The sequence below is a fragment of the Sinocyclocheilus grahami genome, unplaced genomic scaffold (assembly GCF_001515645.1).
Source record: "Sinocyclocheilus grahami isolate Dianchi unplaced genomic scaffold, SAMN03320097.WGS_v1.1 scaffold136.1, whole genome shotgun sequence".
In the NCBI taxonomy this organism is placed as follows: Eukaryota; Metazoa; Chordata; class Actinopteri; order Cypriniformes; family Cyprinidae; genus Sinocyclocheilus; species Sinocyclocheilus grahami.
In genome coordinates, this window is record NW_015505315.1 from 2,520,968 (window position 1) to 2,527,797 (window position 6,830).

Consider the following 6,830-nt stretch of genomic DNA (forward strand, 5'->3'; position numbering starts at 1 on the left):
ATATATTTATAATTTATACATTTTCAAGAGTAGGTGTGTATACTCCCAGTACATTGAATATAACTTTTAAGCAAAAATAAAACCCACAACAACCTTTTAAAGTAAACATGACATTTAGATTTGTCGTTATTTGGTAGAGTGAAATAACTCCAGTTGACCCCAACCCCCCCCCCCATTGTCATTGCTTCTGGCAAGAACGCCTCTCTGTATAAATGTGGGCTGTGAATGTCTGCTTCCTGTGACTGTTTGCGTTTTCATCCTTTGTGTATGATAAAATTAGCAGAGGAGGAAGGAGAAGTACTGTAGCTCCACAACTACACAATTTGTGCACACTGTTCACTTCCTTTCCAATTTGATTGATATAATTTACTTCTCACTCTAAATTAATTAGAAAACAACTAATTAAAACACAAGTATCTGTATTATGATGTGAGCAGCAATTACCCCTATTACTCATGTAGGGATATCCAACTTTCTGACAGACTGGCGTGTAACAAGCATTATAGCTGTCATCGGCTGTAGATGGTATGTACACTTCCCCAAACAAACTCCCATGTACTTCATGTCATCATCCCAATCATCCAGTGTGGGCGGAAGAGCTCAAATGTCAACTATGTAACCTAAAACTGCCAAATAATCTCCCCGAGAAAGTTGTGACAACTACAGTATAATACATCCAGATAGTATGAAAACCTTGCCCCAACCTATGTATGTCCACTCATCATCTTCTTACTTTGAAACCTCTCATTTTCTCTTCCTGGGATTTAATGCTTCTTTATAGTGCTGAGCAAGCTCTCTGGGATGAGAGGACCAGGGATTTAGCCTCTGTTGCCGTTGCAGTCCGGTGAAGGGAATTGGCAGATTATTTGGTCAACTGCGATCAGTTCCACCACAGATTAAAAGTCTCAGAGTTCCCCAGGACGTGCCCTGAGTTTATACTTTTTCATAAGTCCAAAGTCAGATGCACAGTCTGTGGTGAAACTGGTCTAATATCAAGAAATGGAAAACCATGAACCTTTTTAGTCGCTGTAGCAGTGTGTGTTTTAAGAAGCTTTTATTGTTTCTGAATTCCCTGAGCAAACACTAACCACCTTAGTGCACGAGCCACTGACTTTCAACTTCACTTTAAAAGCAAGTTATAATGCAGTCCAATTTTATCCTTAATTTTAAGCCCAAACATAAGAAGGTAGAAACTGAAATATGAAGAAAGCAAGTGAAATGGGGAGCTAAAATACTTAAAACGCATGCTGGTTTTTCCACTTTCCTGTAAAACCCTGATCTGTGACATTTCAAATAAAAGACTATCTTATGAGGATTATTCTACTTTGTAGTTCTGCTGTGCCACACAAATGTAAAAAACAAATCCTATAATCATAGCATCACAAATGAGTTATAAGAAAATGTCATCCTAAAATTCTAAAAGAACAGAAGGCAAATGTGAAGAATATGTATCAACTTCCGATTAGCAGGTAATGCCTGATATATGATTTTTTAAATATAGCTTGTAATCAGTCTTGCATTTAAAGTAATGCTAGTGATGGTCAGGCTGCTCACAAGAGTTTCTGAAGACTCAAATATTCCACTAACACCCTATTCTGTAGGCACTGCTTTTAAAACAGTTTCACATACAAGAGTTAATGTTAAAATTTACAGACCAGAATGGAAAGCTAATTCCAAATATCAAGGGAGAGCAACTACTAGCTAACTTTTAACTGAGGGCTTCACAATATTTGTGTCAATTTACAAGAGTAGAAGCCAAAATTACATGATGAATGCATCAACTTAATGAGAAAAATCTAACTCAAACACAACTAACACATACAACTCATATTAAGTTTACACATTGAACAGTATCATAGGCCTCACAAACAGTATATATCTTATTTTTCAACACGGAAGTAAGCCGTTTTCTGTGAATGGGCGAGACTTCTGGTTCATTAGCTGCAGTAGGGAACTAACGAGAAGAATAACAACGTGCAGTAATGGTAAAACTGTTTAAAATACAAACCAGTGTGTTCATAAGATAACACTTTAAAATAATATGGTAAGACACACCAATTTGCAATATCAAACAGCAAAATTAGCTGTTTTGGAAAGCTAAAAATATCTGGAAGTGGATGAAACTAGAAGCAAGACCCATAAAATTTACAAATGGCTGCGCCCACTCTTACGGGAAAATTAAGATGGATACATCCTGTTAACAAAAACAAGAGAAGAGAAGGGTTTCCTTTCTCAAATCCCAATTGCCCCTATACATACATTTACACACCATAACAGAGAACACTGCAAAAGATTTCTGCTGCAATGTGTTCTGACATAGACATCCACCAACCAATGAGATCTTCAAAAGGGAGTGTGCTTTTTGGAATCAGAGCATTTTCCTGCTTAATTTCAAATTATTTTCACACTTAAAATGATCTTGCACATTCATATCCATCAGATGCTCTGTCAAAGCTTCTAGTGTAAGCACCCTAAGCTGTTGGCATAATCTATGTGTAACGGCAGAGGTATGACGCAACAGGTTAGTTTATATCAAATAGGTTTATTGGGTCACAGAGAGTACTGGGGTAGGGTTCAGAGGATGTGATGGTGAGGGAATAGTTCGAAGGATATGATGAGCGGGGTAATCCGGGTCTTTGGCTGTACAGGAGCTGGAATGCAGGCAGGAGGAGCACACACCTCAGCGATCCGGGAACTAGGAGGAACAGGAGACGAGGAGACACACAGGCGGTAAGTAATGCAGGAAGTATTCAAATGGCAGTAGTCGCAAAGCCATTATGTCCTCTACGTGTATACGAGACCGGACAGTGAGGGTGTCTGAGGTGTGTGCTTTTATGCAGGCTGGCAACGAGGTGCTTGATTGGTGACAGGTGCAGGTGCTCAGAGCTCAGGTGAGAGGGATCTTTGTGATGATTGGGAGGTGACTGAGTCTGGCCGATCTGTGACACTATGCATTCAAAATGTTAATTATGGAATGAAGAAACAAACTACAAGTCCCCCAAGTCATGCTAAAACGGAAAATGTTGATATAATTCGCTCCATGTTGCATTAACCTACAACAGAGAACTTTACAGTAAGAGTGATGAGACAACAAATTTCTCCAACAGATGAGCAACAGTGATCATGCCAAACAAATTACAAACAGGTGAGTAAAAGAAGGAAGTTATGCATTTAAATTACCAACCAGATTTCAGCCTTAGACGACATCCCACAGACAGAAGAAAGAATAATGAATCAGGACAGAGTAAAGGCGTAATGTTCTCTTGGAAACAAAGTCGGGCTAACAATGTTCCAGGTAGAATTTAGCACTTAGCACAACAATTCTGACAACAAGACATGTATTTTTTCCCCTGTTTTTTTAAATCAGTTTTCTGTATTTATTTTTGTTGTGTCTGAGTGAGCATCATCAAACTTGCATGACTGCAGAAGTGCATAGCTAGGAAAGAACACTGAGACTAAAATTAAATTATCAGCTTCGACACTAATTGGATGCTAACAACACATAATAATAAACAATGCTTTCTCTTTGAATAAAAAAAGCAGGTAATGAAACGTAGAGGCAACACTAATGTAGCGAATTTAGCTCAACGACAGGAAATATGAATAATTAACCATAACTAGTTATAATTAACTATTCATATTTTAGATCCGCTGTAGATATTTAGCTGACCTCTCAGGGTCAACTGTCTTGTCAATTCTAAGAACGTTAATTTCCTGGTTAAGGGAAATAACTTTCTTACTGTACAATTCTATAAGCTTGTAACGTAAATCTGCATGATGTTACCATGGAGCCAGAGGCCTGTTCTGCCTTTCTGAGGTGTTAGGTGCATTTCGGGGGAAGGGTCCATAGACCCTCGTAATTGGCCCTTTGGTTAGGTGAGGGGGCATTAGATATTATTTGTTAAATATAACAAAAATTTGTGTGTCTGATTGGTCCAAATGCTACACTAACAAAAAGCAACTGTTACCTCACACAGTTTTCTGGTCTCTGACCAATTAGTGAGGCATTGAGTCAGCAAGATGTAGTACAACTTGGGCTGTCCGTTTTGTCACAGTTGATTCATCTCTCAACTGAGTTCTTAGAAAAAGAGAGAGAGAGAGAAAAAAACTAAAAGCAACATGCAACAACAAAGGATGTTTAGGGGAAATGCTATAGTTTTAGTTCAAAGAAAAAGATGATCTATTCTACTTTATTTCTACTCAAGCTCCATACACTGCTCATCCGATCTCCACATCTGCTTTGATTTACATGCAACATTTGGAATATTTTTGCATCATACCACAAAAGCCAGTAAGAGAACACACACTAGCACTTCTGTATAACCACAATAAAACATTATTTTAAAATGCAGAGGCCTATGTTTACGAATTCATGAGGACATGGAGGAAAAAAGTCCCAAAAGTCTCCAAATGAGGAGAAAGATCTGCAGACAAATGTGGTGTCTGATCATGACGCTATTGTATTTGCCCCTATCCATCCCAAGGGGCTTATAATGCAGTTTAATGTAAACAAGCTGATAACTGGCCAGCAGCCCAGACTTCACCTCACTGGGGACAACCCGGCAAGATTTATATGGACTGTCAAGCTCATTTGTGCATGCAGTTTGTATTTCTGGACATAATTTGTTTTTCTACAAGTACAGCTTCACAACAGAGTGAAATATTTTACAGTAAATGAGTAGGTCTACTTTCAATCCCAGCCATAATTTTGTCTTGCACTGTATAAACTTGACATTTGAACTTGAAATGTCTAAGACACTATGGTGTGAATACTATTCTCAAGTACTCAAAAAGTACTCTATTCATCAACTTTTCACAACACATTTCTAACGCTGCTTGTTCCCACCTGCAGAGCGAGTTGTTCCATCTATGAATGAAGATCCTTGGCTACTTTATATTTTCTACCGCAGGCAATCATACCATCAGATAAATTTAGATTTGAAATTCCATACCTCTACAGGAATGCCTTTGAACTGCAGACTGAAATCTAAACTGCAGTAGGTTTTGAAAGTGTGCTTCAAGATTTAAAGTGTGAAACACAGAAAGTGTGTGTCTCCGAGGCGCAGCACATGCTTCCCCATCAGTCTGTGTACAGCCAGTGGCAGCACGTGAGATTGGGGTCTGTGACAATTTCAACTGTAAACAGCGAATTTGACAAAAAGCGAATTAAGCACCGCAAGTGGCTTGTGGGCCGTAGCAGACGGGTAGTCACATCAAAGCAGTGGGATCGACTGAGTGCTGTTTGTGGTTCCCCGAATATTAAAAAAAATTCAGCAGGGCAGTTACTGAATGCTTTGTTCTGTAGGAAAATACAGTTCATAAATAATTTCTTGAGATTTTTGAAACATCTCATATATTTTTATTACAAAATTCTAATTAACACCATAATAACCAAACACAACATTCTAGCAGCATCCATCCAACACCCTTGCAACCACCTAGAACAAATGTCTGGCAACTCTCTATCAACCAGCCAACAATCAAAGGCTCACAGCACTCACATATTACACAGAATAATAGCTGATCTAACTGAGGTTGTTTTCAATTTATATATTCTAAGGACTTTTACATATTTACACTAATGAATTCAAATTAAAGTCAAATGATTAAACTGAAGGATAGGACAAAATGGTTGAAAAACAACAAAAGGATCATGTGATACTGAAGACTTAATTAATGGGCCTCATTCATGAAACATTCGTAAATATATGAGTAAATTCGGAGTAATTTGCAAGTAAAACAGACCTTCCTGAAAACTCTCCTCCGGATTCACCAATGCTTCGTAAATGTCCGATTTGATAGTTAAACATGTGTGTGTTAATGAATTGACCTATCGGTAAGCCCCGCCCCTCAAACACAGATTAGCCAATGGCAGTCGAGTATCAGTTGCACGGGGAGTGGAACTCGGAGAGTAAATTCGGAGTAATTTGCAAGTAAAACAGACCTTCCTGAAAACTCTCCTCCGGATTCACCAATGCTTCGTAAATGTCTGATTTGATAGTTAAACATGTGTGTGTTAATGAATTGACCTATCGGTAAGCCCCGCCCCTCAAACACAGATTAGCCAATGGCAGTCGAGTATCAGTTGCACGGGGAGTGGAACTCGGACATCTTTAGGTTTCAGCTCCATAGAGAGAGGGGCTCAAAAAACAAAAAAACGTCAAATACAAACAACATAAAAAACATGACTTGGTAAATTCCCCAGCTATCAGGTTATTTTACTAAAGCTGATGATGGAGTGGAAGTTGCTGGAACAGCAAGTGACCCGGGCACATGGAGCAGATAAAAACAGTATCATTGTCCACACAGATTTTAGGTTAGTTTGATTATTAACTGGATTTATATTGTTTTTGTGTTTGAGCAAACTATATTTATTTAAGGGTTGGGAGATAATATGGTAGAAATTTATCAATCGTTGATTGAAGCGCGTCATGATGTAGTCTAAGTTTATAATTTCAAGGCATTTTAAGCAGGTTTTAAAACAAATGGTTTATACTGTTCATGGCCATTACGCTGTGGGGCAGAATTCATTCTGGTAAATGCGTGCGTTAAAACAGTTTCTACATGATATGCGCGGCGCGCACCTGCTCGTATTACTGACTAAACTTTCGCTCCTTGTGCTTAAATGGTCAAATACACATAGTTATGTATCCTCGTAAACACAGTTATTTGTGTATTAAATGAATGCTAATAGTTAAAGATAAAGCATGTGTTAGGCTATATGAGATCCTTAGCCTATATATGATGAGATCTTAAAAGGATATTCACCCAAAAATGAAGATACTGTCATATACTTACCCTCAAATTGTTCTAAACCTCTATGAATTTCC

At 38.3% G+C, this 6,830-nt stretch overlaps 1 long non-coding RNA gene across 1 annotated transcript in view; it reads left to right on the top strand.

Moving 5' to 3' along the window:
• Positions 1-3,008: 3,008 nt before the first annotated feature.
• The window catches only part of LOC107591060 (uncharacterized), a 35,480-nt gene continuing 31,658 nt past the window's right edge, over positions 3,009-6,830 (top strand). Inside the window, exon 1 of the long non-coding RNA XR_001609849.1 lies at positions 3,009-3,145. This is a non-coding gene — a long non-coding RNA (uncharacterized lncRNA). The remainder of the gene's footprint in view (positions 3,146-6,830) is intronic.